General features: G+C 42.4%; 1 protein-coding gene across 8 annotated transcripts in view; it reads left to right on the top strand.

Moving 5' to 3' along the window:
• The first annotated feature begins 394 nt into the window (after window positions 1-394).
• The window catches only part of LOC117258913 (zinc finger protein PLAGL2-like), a 90,050-nt gene continuing 79,241 nt past the window's right edge, over window positions 395-11,203 (top strand). For all 8 annotated transcript variants that reach the window (XR_004501742.2, XR_013491962.1, XR_013491964.1 and 5 more), the window contains exon 1: window positions 395-540. The gene's annotated coding sequence lies outside the window, so the exon portion shown is untranslated. The remainder of the gene's footprint in view (window positions 541-11,203) is intronic.

Raw genomic sequence — 11,203 nt, 5'->3', positions numbered from 1 at the left:
ATAGATTCCAATAAACTTATTTTACTTTGTTAGGAATACAAAATTTATAAGGTAAAAGCCATGTTTTTTGCCAGATAATCTCTTCCAAATGTGAGTTCCAGTAAAACTTCCCCCTGGGGGTAATTGTATTATTTATTTATTTTTACAACTATGTCTGTTATTACATTTATTGTCAAATACGTCGATACCATTCAACAACAATGTAAATTTCCAGAAGTGATTGCTGATGAAACTTACATAAGAAACCAGACGTTTATTAGGTGAGTAATTACATGTTAATACGACAGGGAGACCATCAATTTCATAAAAATGCGATGGGGGATGAAGAACCACAGGGAATCTGGGTTTGCTCCGTCTGGACAAACTTAAAAGTTCCCCTGAGCCCGGGGTGTGACGTCACTCTCCCAGAATGCATGGCTTCCAGCGCGGCGCCCAGCAGTCCAGGCCCGGACTCTGACAAATATCTACAAAACTTCTTCCAAAATGTCGATATGGAGACGAAACGGAGGCTGGACGGAGCGCTGGACGGAGGCTCAATCGGTAAGTAGCGATGTTATCGTGTCTGGTGAGCTGAACTTGAGTTAAACCCTGCTCGGTAAAATACAGAGGAGTTAGCTCCCGCAAGACAAACTCCGATACAACTTAGTGAACCGCTCATCTTTTGTTTTTTAAGCAGCATGCTGGGTCGGCTTACTATCTAACTTTGTCCACAACCAAACTACCGTTAATCAGTGGGCTCCTTCGACATAGAACTAGCTTAATGCAATTCTAGCTTCCATGCTTAAACCTAATTTCTTCTCCACCGCCGAATTTTGTGAGCACAGACAGGCTAGCAGTCAAATTAGCCCCGGTCTGGTCACGAACGACCCCGTCCCACCACGATCGTTCGATCGTTAACGTTATCAGTTTAGCTTTTGTCCTTTAAGTCTTACGTTAGCTCTTGTCGGCCTGGGTGGAAGTTTATCCGCGCTCCATTTGGTTTCTGTGGGAAAAGCATTTTCGCAGTTGGTATAACACAGCGGAGCAAGTTTAGGCAGAAATGGTTCGGGGATTAGAGCTTTACTGCAGCTCCATGCTGAGGACCCACAAGATGGCACTACCAGCTCCCATCACCTTACCCTTGATGCAGAGTCGTCTTGGAGTCCTTTTATCAAGGATTCACTGACTGGGCTTTTTGTACAATGACATGGGGAACATTCACGGGTGGCATAAGAGTTTCAACTCTGCCCGAGTCAAAGTGGTGGCACTGCGTTAGATGGATGGGCCATTTTAAAGCAGATATAAAAAATAAAAAAAATAAAAAATAAATAAATAAATAAATTAAAGTATCTTCAACAGCTATCAAAAGTAAAGGCATTCATTCCAAAGCGTGGTCCTGTTCACAGCGCTCCATTACTGATGAAAGCTGTGGTCCAGTTCATGGCAGGCAGAAATACTGGACGTACACCCTGGAGTACTTTGAAATAGGCAACATGTTAATTTAATGAACTAGGTCTGTATTTTGCCCCTCAAATCAATTGCATTTCCATTAGGGCTTTAAGATATCAGGAAAATATGCTATAAATTGTGATGACAATGTGACTCACAATTAATAAGAAGCTACTTAAGTATACAGTTTTATTGTCTGTCTGCTTGAGGTTGGCATTGCTAATAAAGACCCCAGACAATTTATGCAGACTAAATTATAAAAAGGAATGCAGTGATGTTGACAGACAGGGTCCAAAACTAACTTTTTCACTTACCAGCCAGGCTGGGCGGTATACTGGTTCGTACCAAAAAACGGTATTTATTTTCGTTATGATATGAATTTTTCATATACCACAATACCGGTGAATAGCCCAAACAACGTCTGGAACGTGCGCGGCGGGAAAGTGTTTCAGCGGGGACCCATTTCACCCCTGCACACCACAGGCGCGCTTGAGCGGCCGAGAGTGAGAGCATATAGAAACGTTTAGAGGCGAGAATGGCTGCCAAGAGAGTCCTGAAAGCAAAGCAACTGTACACGATGACCCAGAAGAACTCATACCAAAAAGAGCAGTGTTTCCCCTATATGCAACTAGCAGCAGCGCACCGACGTTTACAATTCTCCTCTGCTCTCTGTATCGCACACACGCTCCTGACCGAAGACGACCCTTCCCGAGTCTGAGACAGTTATAACCGAGCACAGCAGTAATGGAGCGGAGCGTGTGTTGTGTTCAGGCATTGTCAGGTAAATAACAAATTCCGGCACTTGAATAGGCCATAGCACAACACAGCAGCATGTCAAGTTGGCCGAACCTGAGCAAAATACCGTGAAATACTGTGAAACCGATATGATTTTTTCTTAAAACCGTGATATGAACATTTTGTCATACCGCCCAGCCCTAATATGTATTCCCAGCTTTGTTACAAAAATCTTTTTCAGTATCTACTGTAAATTTTCTTAAGGCCCCCACAGCGTACTATAAGCGGAGCGGACTCCGCAAGGAATGTCTGCAGTCATTCGGGCTTCCATAGTCGAGGGCGCTTCCACGTTGTAGATTCCTGTAAAAATGTCAGTGAAAAATCCCTGCGATGTGAAAAATACATGCCGAGCAGTCTTTTGTGTGACACTGGAGTGCGGAGCAGAGTCTGCATGGTCATAAAATCTGAGCTTTGTGCGCATAGGGCTTGCGGGCGTCCACTTTTAGTCCGGGTGGACCTCCGCGGAGTCCGCTCCGCGTACGTTCCGCCCGAGTATGTTTGGGCCTTTATTGGCTCGTTTTAGAGTTGAGAATCCTTTTTAAAATCAAAATCGTTGCCCTCGGAATCGGAATTGAATCGAATTGTGAGGTGCCTAGAGATTCCCACCCCTACATGTTGCTGATCAGGTGTATTGATAAAATATTGACTTTTTCCTCGAGCAGGTTTTAATGCACTCACAGTAACAAGCATAGTTGTCACCTCTCTGTCTCCACCGCAGCATCTCTACTCCGTGATTGTGTGTGTGTGTGTGTGTGTGTGTGTGTGTGTGTGTGTGTGTGTGTGTAAAAGTGGCGCAGCAGCCAGGACGCACAGACAGCAGGAGTGGAGGCTGCAATGCGAAAATAAATTACACCCAAATGTAAAAAAAGTACAGTTACAGATAAAAGAGCCGGTAACATCGGAGCTTCTCAATACTACGGTCATTCATAATTTAGCGCCGCGGCTCGTTTACTACCGGCGAGATTAACAGGGTTAAAGCTTCACACATCTGTGGGAAAAATATTGAAAGATCGATCTCGGATTCTACGACTTGATATCGGGTCATTCCAGTGAAGATAGATTTGAATCGGATGAATCGATTATTTTAACCCAGCCCTGACCACAAGTGGTCTTTTGAGTTGGTCCCTAATAAAATTGGTGGTTTCTAGGTCTGACGCTATACGCGATGAATCGGTTAATTGCACGGTAAATTTAAAGGGGGACGTTAACTTTTCTGGCTGCGATTAATTGCCATATTCATGCCTGTTTGTTTTCCTCGTCTCTCCACCAAAGAGACTAGACGACAAGAGCGTTCACTGCCGTGCATTGTCTGGCAGCCAGGTGAGTTGGTTCATCAGCGTAATGAACGGAGGGAAAGCTCTTGTTATCGAGTGTCTTTGTCTCTGTGGGGGAGGCGGGGCTATGGGCTACACACACACACACATACAGTGCGATCGTCGTGAGGGGGAGAGGAGGCGGAGAAAAAAACAGAGTTGAGTGTAAGAGAAAGACAGGGACCTTGTTACTAAACCAAATGCCACGGCCCCTGTTTAGAAGTATTTTGGATTTAAACCATATGATAGATGTGCAATAGATGTCGTACAGAACAGATCAACATAATAAACTGATAGTAATCTGTATGAGAGAGAGAGAGAGAGAACATGAAAAGATGAAAATGGGAAGAGAGGGAGCAGGTAATACATTACCGCAGGATTAGCAGAGAGAGTTGGTGATGAGTTTGTGTCCGCTGGATATTTTCATGCAGAAATGTGCATGTGAATATATATAGTCCGTTGTCCATACAGCCACGACATTTTAAAATTGAGAGACTGCAGCATTTAGTCAGCCTCCTGTTGCGGTGGTCCAAAGTCATGCTCTGCATAATCCTGAGCCTCCTTTGGGTCAGTGAATGATTTCACATTTCCATGTGTCACCATCAGTCTGGCTGGATATATCAGTCCCTATCTGACATCTGGTCGCCCTCGTAGCATCTCTGTAACTTTAGTGAAAGCAGCTCTCCACTTAACCACTGAGGGAGGAAAGTCTGGGAGTAGGTGTATGTTCAGTCCCTGGTATTGCAGCTTCTTTTTCTCCATGGCCCGCCGTAATATTTCCTTGCGAACATGATAGTAATGTGGGTCTCCTGGTTGGGGTTTCTGGCGGTTAATCCTGTGCGCTCAGTCTATCAAGGGTTTCTCCTCCAGAGATAGTGTTTCAGCTAGGAGCTGGGAGATGAAGGGCCTGTCCCATTATGCACGCTTGATCACACTTACGCACTTGGACACTTGATGTGCGCGTCCAAGTGCACAAGTGTATCCCATTTCTACGCCGACCAAAAGTGCAGTGCGCTTGATTTGTACTTTACCCACACTTACGGTAAGACCGCACCTGAGCAATATTTGGGTAGTATAAATCCCACAATGCATCACCAGCTGGTGGAGTTCCACCAACAAACTAAAGAAGAAGGAGAAGCTGGTGAAGTCTGCCCACTATAGTTCACTGAGTCTGCCATCATCGGGATTTCGACTGAGATGCCACCAAAGAAATTTCAATGTAAGAAAAATGTTTTATAAATGCAACCTCATATCATAGTCCCGTTCGTATCATAGCGTCATGATGGTACATGTTAGGGAGCTTTGTTAATGTGTCTGTGGTGAGGAAATTCACATCAAGCTTTGACCTGGAATTATCAACTAGCAACAGAATTTATCAGAAATGGGGACCATGGAACAAACGTTCCAATTCATTAAGTTAAGAATGGAAAACGATTACCTCTTTACCGGGGCTAAAAATACTGCAGCTGATGGATACAGGTGAGTAGTTTGCTCCGTCATTTCTTTTGATTGATGTCTTTATTTCGAACATGACAAACATTACAAAACAGTAGTTAACTTATTTAATCCTACCCCTTTTATTCACTAATTAATAATCTCTAACTTTTCTTTAGATATCCAACGTAGTGTTATATATGCCAGCATATTAATTGACTTCCTTAAATGCATGTAATGGAAATATTAAATGAGCGGATATTCTTTACCGTTACTGCCATAAGAGTGATGTGGTCAGGAATGATGCTCTTGCATTAGCCATCTTTGAAGAAGGAACAGAAACTGTTTCCTGTTTAGACCATATGTGTACTGAAGTAAGTGAAAAAATAAGTGGAAAAAACCCCCAACTAAATAAATAAATAACGGTCAAAATAACAATAATGGCCTTGATGTCAACATTTTATCCCATAATTATATTTTAAACCCACCATGCGCCACCTCTTACTGCAGTGTTTTAATCTCATGAATTTGATGTTTATGTAGCTTTTACGATGTGGTGCAGAACAGACAGAAGAGTATGAGCTGAGATACTTCACGTGGAGAGGGTCATATGCGTGAGTTTCATTAATGCGTGAGAGTTGGCAGCTCTGATATAAGCTAGCTTGTAAGATAAATAGTGATTTTTTTAATATTGTTAGTATTTTATTTATTGTTACTGATTTATGAGCAAAGATTCTAAATGGGAAACTATTTCAGTTCTTTTCCAGAGACAGCTATACTGCTATGGTAATTATTAATGTGTAGGCTATGTGTGTATGTGCGAGTGTGTTAAGCTTACCGCATGTATTAACATGACATCTCGGTTGTCAGAATGGGCATTTTGCTCTCTTTGCCTAGATGCTAAGGCTACGCATCCTTTGGAGGACCCACCAGATGCTAAGGCTCTGGCCAAGCAGAGTGCCCAACAATGCCAGCACAATCAGCTGCATTTTTGCAGAGAATAACATCCAATGCGCAATGTAAGGGGTGTTGTCAAGTCTGTCCCAATTTTGTTTGAATATCCCCGCGTACTTGGCCACTTAATACGAGCTTGAACACTACAGACAAATGTATGTTCCGCGTGGCAAAACATCACCAAAGTGTGTGCATAACCAAGCGCACTCAGCCAAGTGTGGAAAAATGGGACAGCCCCGAAGTTTCTGGCCCGAGGTCCTTCTTTCACCTCCGGTATTCCCACGATCCTGATATTATTACAGCGTGAGCGCGCTTCGAGATCCTCGCATTTTTCACCCAGCTGTTTTACCTCTGTCAGGCGGTCCACTTTGGTCTGAAGTGTAGAAAGGATGTCAGAGTGGTCTGAAGCACATTTCTCAAGTTCTCTCATGGCGGCTTCATGCACAGCTGATTCACTTTTCAGTTCTGAGATTGACTTCTGAATACTTTGGTTCAGGGATAAGGTCTCCCCCCTAATGGTAGCTGACACTTCTGTGATGCGGTTTTCTGTGGTGGCACACATGTCTGATTTGATCAAATTTAACTCTGCGCTTAAAGTAGCAATAGCCGCTAGCACCATCTTGTTCGACGGCTCGTCCTTGATTTGGTCATCCGGGGCTTCAGGGTCAGGTGAGTCTGAGGCCTCTGGGCCTACTCCGGCATCTCAGCCCTCCTGTGTTTTGGCTTCACCATCGTGAAAAGTCAAGCAAATGCAGATGTTCCTCGGGTCGCCGAAGTGTTTATGCTCTTCCGAGAGTGTGTAAAGTTAAATATTTTTGTGTTTTTGTAACATTTTAATCTGAATGATGACGAGCTGTCTGCGGGTGCGTCTTACTCCTACATCGCTCACTAGCGCCCCCTGCAATCTAAATATATATTAGGTCTTACAGCTGTGTTTGAGGGCAGATAAGTACTATCTGAGGAAAAGAGGTCATGAATTTTGCCTCTAATAGTTAGAATTTTGTCATTAAAAAAGCTCATAAAATCATTACTGCTAAGGGCTAAAGGAATACAAGGCTCAATAGAGCTGTGACTCTCAGTCAGCCTGGCTACAGTGCTGAAAAGAAACCTGGGGTTGTTCTTATTTTCTTCTATTAATGCTGAGTAATAGTTTGCTCTGGCATTGCGGAGGCCCCTCTTACACGTTTTGAGACTGTCTGCCCAGATTAAACGAGATTCTTCCAGTTTGATTAATCGCCAGTTCCTTTGAAACTTTCACAATATTTGTTTTAACTTACGGGTTTGCGAGTTATACCAAGGAGTGAACTTTCTTTGCTTTGTTAACTTCTTTTTAAGAGGTGCTACGGAGTCGAGGGGTGTTCACAGCGAGCCTACAGCGCTATCGACAAGATGATCAATTCGGGAGAGTTTAAAGTCGGTACGGGAAACCTCTGTCACAGAAGGACATGGTATTAAATTTACCTGTGGATATTCTCATTTATCCAGGTCATAGTTATCTCAAGGCAGTTGAAACGAACGCAACTGGACTTAGTTTTGGCGTTGACGTTTCACCTCTTATCCAAGAGGCTTCATCAGTTCATGCTTGTCTGACTAGGCTGGAACTAGTCTGACAAACTGGTGTGGAAAAATCCAGGTATTTAACCTCTGAGGAGGTCTTCACAAGGAGTCACATGAGGCCATTTGTGAATGACCATGACCATTTGTGAATGACCATGTTTTTAGAGGTTAAGCTGTTAAATCTGGGGGGGGGGGGGATAGGCTAAGTTACCTGTGAAAATGGGGGTGTTTTCAAAACACCCCCGTTATTGACAGAAAGTTGGACTCGCCCAACTTCACGCTAAGCGTCGCGATGACGCAGACCTCCTGTCAGTTTCTGTATACTGACACCATTTCCCTCAGTGGAAATGAAGCTTGTATTTACTTGTATTTCACAGATAAGAGACAATAAATTGTGAAGACAGTAGAGCCTCCACAAAAATAGCATTTTAAGTCTTGTGTGTGATCTTTTCTTCAGGGATTTACACTTATGGATTTATTTTGGCTTCATATGAGCAGAGGAAATCTTTGCTCGTGGCTAGGCTAATATATCCACCTTATTTTTCACGGAAACACAGAGGCAAAACAACGCAGCCAGCTTCCGTTTTTTTGTGCGACACTTCCGGTCCAGCACTCTTACCACTGTGTAAATGGGAATCCCCTTGTTGTTTACCTTGCTGAGTTTAGCTATATATATGTATATATCACATTTTTCACATCACTATATCACCGTTTAGACTAATCTGATGTCTGTAAAGTCTATAAACACAATGACTGAACAAACATTAGTATTTTCTCTGTGTGTAATTAATAACATGGTTATCGTAGATTAGCTGGGCTAACCGTTAGCTGTTAGCCATTAGCTGTGTCTGTAATAACTCACTAAAGTCACAAAGTGGCCCGTGAAAAAAATATTTTCTCCAGCGGATGTCTTAGTTACAACATGATTGAGCTAATTGGAGTAGTTTCATGTCGTATCCGACAACGGGAGGCTTTTAACGGATGACGATCCTGATGTTAACATTGCTGCTAGTGTTAACGTTAGCTGTCCCTGTCAGCTGCAGCCACTGATGCTTTCTAGACATCGTGATTTCCCAAAACTGAATAAATACCACACATAGCAACACAAAACTGCTTTGCTAGCTCAATCATGTTGTAACGGCTGGATGGTTGATGCGTATATGCTGATTCGGGTGCTATCAGAGCCGATCCGCGCATCACTATGGCTTAACGATCAACTCAGTCAATTAAAACAACCCGTCTTGTGTTAGGAGTGTATGTCGCTGACAGAAAGAAAGAAAGAAAAGGGAAAAAAAGATAGAAAAGCAGTGTACACCTCACATATTTATTTCTCACAGTTGCGCACACGTGTGGCTGGCATGCAGAAGCACCGTCTGTGTGTCTGTGTGTCGAGGGTGCGAGCCGCAGCTTCAGCTGCTCAGGTAGAGAGGCTGTGTAGCCCGGTGTGTTTTTTCGCTGATTCGGTTCTGCAGGTTCTCTGCTGGTACACTGGAGACGGGGATCAAGCAGTTTGTCTCACTCAGGATAGACTGTGCTTTTTTGGTTCATAGTTTATGATTGACGTGCGATTTATTCGTGTTTAGGGGGAATAAATTTATGTTATAACGGAAACGTGGGCACAGTTACCTAACGTTATACAAAATACACAGACTAACTAACTAACTAACTAACTAACTAACTGATTGACTAACATAAACAATTGAAAATTGAAAAAAATTAGCTTGCACCGTTAGCTCCGGTAAGGGAAAGCATGAGGGAAAGCGGCTGACCGGAAGTCACACACAAAAAAATGGAAATTGATCACTATTTACTTCCGTGTTTGAAAATAAGGTGGATACAATGTAAAATGCCATAGGCTGGCGCTAATAACGTTAGCATGTTGTATTTGCTTGGAAAAACGTGTTTAGTATAAGACAGTTGTTTTGTCGGTGAATGTTGTGAGTTGTAATGGAGCCACATTATGTACCATTACCTTTGTTACATGTAGCTGTTGTCCCTGGTTTTATATAAGAAGAGGAAAAGATCACTAGACGCTAGGCTAATTTATACAATGTAAAATGCCTTAGACTTGTGCTAATAACGTTAGCATGTTGTATGGGTGGGGGAAATGTGTCCAGATAAAGTGTTTGTCAGTTCTGCGATTTATAGTGAAGCCAGTTTGCATACTTGTGTTTGAAATTGTCTCCATTAAGCCATATGTGTGTTTTGAATCAACTATATAAATAAAGTTTGATTTGAACTAAACTTAACAGCACGTTTTGGAGGTGTAACTGCAGAGTGACACAGACACACCACCGCAGAAGCAAAAATAACATGCAGATTTTTTATTTTTCCCCATGACTAATCGATTAGTTGAAGATTATGTGCAACTTTAGTCAACCAAGATTTTCATTGGTTGACTACAGCCCTATAAATCTCCTGGGCAAGGATGAAAGGACAGCATTATAGGTGGGGGATAGGTGGTGTCGCAGACCTCCTCCTCTATTGAGAGATGGTTTTCCAATTTCACATAGATGGCTTCTTTCACACACCTTTCAAACCATCTGTCTTCCCTGTCCAAAATGTGCACATTGCTGTCTTCAAAGCAGTGTACTTTCTCCTTGAGGTGTAAATAGACAGCTGAGTCTTTCCTTAAATTTTGCGGCAGTAGTATCTGATAAACATCTAGTATAGTAACTGTTGCTGAGTGGCGCGTAATCAAGTTAAAAGAAATCAGAAGTAATCAAATAATGATCCGATAGTGAGGGAAAGACTGTTAGGTTATCAATTTCAATTCCATATGTCAGAAATAGATCGAGGGTATGGTTAAAACAATGAGTGGGTTCATGTACACCCTGACTGAAGCCAGTGGAGTCTAATAATGAGATAAACGTAGTAGCCAGGGAGTCATTATCAACGTCAGCATGAATGTTAAAATCGCCTACAATAATAACTTTATCTGATTTAAGAACTAGACTGGATAAAAACTCTGAGAATTCAGATACAAATTCAAAGTATGGGCCAGGAGCACGGTACACTATAACAAATAAAAGTGGCTGTGAGGTTTTCCAGGTCGGATGTAAAAGACTAAGAACAAGTCTTTCAAATGAATTATAATCTAGTTTAGGTTTAGGGCTGATTAACAGACTAGAGTTAAAAATGGCTGCAACTCCCCCTCCTGGGCCGCTGCCTCAAGGAATGTGGGTATTATTATGACTGGGAGGAGTGGATTCATTTAGACTAACATGTTCATCTTGACACAGCCAGGTTTCAGTGAGGCTGAGTAAATCAATGTGATTATCTGATATTAATTTGTTTACTAACACTGCTTTAGATGTTAGAGACCTGATATTTAACAGTCCACATTTAATTCTCCTGTTTTGTCTTTCTGTCATCTGGTCAATCTGGTGTTTTCAAAACACCCCCGTTGTTGACAGAAAGTTGAACTTACCCACCCTACGCTCAGCGTCGCGGTGACGCAGACCTCCTGTCTGTTTCTGTACACTGACACCATTTCGCTCAGTGGAAACGAAGCATTTATTTACTTGTATTTCACAGATAAGAACCAATAAATTGAGAAGACTGTAAAGCCTCCACTAAAATAGCATTTTAAGCCGTGTGTGTGATTTTCTTTTTTTCTTAAGGGATTTATACTTCGGATTTATCCTGGCTTCATATGAGAAGAGGAAATCTCCGCTCAACGCTAGGCTAATGTATATCATGTAAAACGCCGTAGGCTGGCG

Source organism: Epinephelus lanceolatus, chromosome 8 (genome assembly GCF_041903045.1).
Source record: "Epinephelus lanceolatus isolate andai-2023 chromosome 8, ASM4190304v1, whole genome shotgun sequence".
NCBI lineage: Eukaryota > Metazoa > Chordata > Actinopteri > Perciformes > Serranidae > Epinephelus > Epinephelus lanceolatus.
The sequence above is the reverse complement of the archived record's forward strand: the minus strand, read 5'-3'. Positions and strand labels throughout refer to the sequence as shown.